The sequence below is a fragment of the Limulus polyphemus genome, unplaced genomic scaffold (assembly GCF_000517525.1).
Source record: "Limulus polyphemus unplaced genomic scaffold, Limulus_polyphemus-2.1.2 Scaffold8483, whole genome shotgun sequence".
Lineage (NCBI taxonomy): Eukaryota > Metazoa > Arthropoda > Merostomata > Xiphosura > Limulidae > Limulus > Limulus polyphemus.
In genome coordinates this window covers 4,054-5,909 of record NW_013674093.1, presented here as the reverse complement: position 1 = coordinate 5,909, position 1,856 = coordinate 4,054, and positions in this window count along the sequence as shown.

Below are 1,856 nucleotides of genomic sequence, written 5' to 3'. Positions count from 1 at the left end.
GAAGTATGACCCATTGTAGTGTCATAAGAAGGATGGAACCCGAAGTACGACCCATTGTAATGTAGTAAGAGAGATAGAACGTGAAGTATACCTATTGTATTGTAGTATGGAACCCGAAGTATGACCCGTTGTAGTTTATTAAGTAGGATGGAATGTGAAGTATGACCCATTGTAGTGTCATAAGAAGGATGGAACCCGAAGTACGACCCATTGTAATGTAGTAAGAGAGATAGAACGTGAAGTATACCTATTGTATTGTAGTATGGAACCCGAAGTATGACCCGTTGTAGTTTATTAAGTAGGATGGAATGTGAAGTATGACCCATTGTAGTTTATTAAGTAGGATAGAATGTGAAGTATGACCCATTGTAGTTTAGTAAGTAGGATAGAATGTGAAGTATGACCCATTGTAGTTTAGTAAGTAGGATGGAATATGAAGTATGACCCATTGTAGTTTAATAAGTAGGATGGAATGTGAAGTATGACCCATTGTAGTTTAGTAAGTAGGATGGAATATGAAGTACGAGCCATTGTAGTTTAATTAGTAGGATGGAATGTGAAGTATGACCCATTGTAGTTTAGTAAGTAGGATGGAATGTGAAGTACGAGCCATTGTAGTTTAATAAGTAGGATGGAATGTGAAGTATGACCCATTGTAGTTTAGTAAGTAGGATGGAATATGAAGTACGAGCCATTGTAGTTTAATAAGTAGGATGGAATGTGAAGTATGACCCATTGTAGTTTAGTAAGTAGAATGGAATATGAAGAATGACCCGTTGTAGTTTAGTAAGTAGGATGGAATGTGAAGTATGACCCATTGTAGTTTAGTTTTCACATTCCATTCTACTTCGGGTCATTCTTGTAGTTTAGTAAGTAGGATGGAATGTGAAGTATGACCCATTGTAGTTTAGTAAGTAGGATGGAATATGAAGTTTGACCCATTATAGTGTATTAAGTAGTAAGGAATGTGAAGTATGACCCATTGTAGGATGGAACAATCTTGTCAGTATGACACATTTATTTCTATAAATTGTGACTTGTCACAAGTTTCAAAAGAGATTGCTGTTTTTCAGGATAAACAGTTGCCGATTAATTTACATAGTGTTAAAAATATGTTTAATCTCATGAACCTGTGATATCACTGTTTGACGTTATGTATAAACTATGTTTAAATCTAGTCTCTTGTACTTTTCAAATTCAGAATGCTTTCGGGGTGTTTTTTTTTTACTTGTAACAAAGTTTGAAAAATGAGATTACACGTGTAATAGTTAGGATGTCCTTAGTGAGAACATCTTGTGATTTATAAAAATGTTTCAACAATATTACAATAAAGTGTTTATTTATGAAACATGAACTTCAGCATGAATGAAAATATTCACTGTTACTACACAATTTTTTTGAAATAACTGATCACACACACACATGTAAATTCTCTAGATTTATAGCTGGGTGAATATTGAAAGTAATTCTAAACTAGGCTTAAGTGCTCACAAAGTACAATAACAGTATCGTTGCACAGTAGAAGCAACTGAAGATAAACACAAAAACGTGCTTTCAAGATTGTGAATTTAAAAAAAAATTGTTGAGTAAATAAGTTAAATTTTTAAAACATATTAGGATCATAACTAATCTACTTATTTAAAACAGATGATACTTAGCCAAGTTCATGGTAAATCTAACATAAAACTAGCAATATTTTAACAATCTATGCATGTTTGTGCTACAGTCAACATTTTAGTCAATGTTTAATTGTCAAACTAATGCATCCAGAATAAAAACAAAGAATATCAATCAGTAGAGCAAATATTTTCATTCTTATTTATGCTATTCATCAGCTATTCTGATAATTGTTTTTC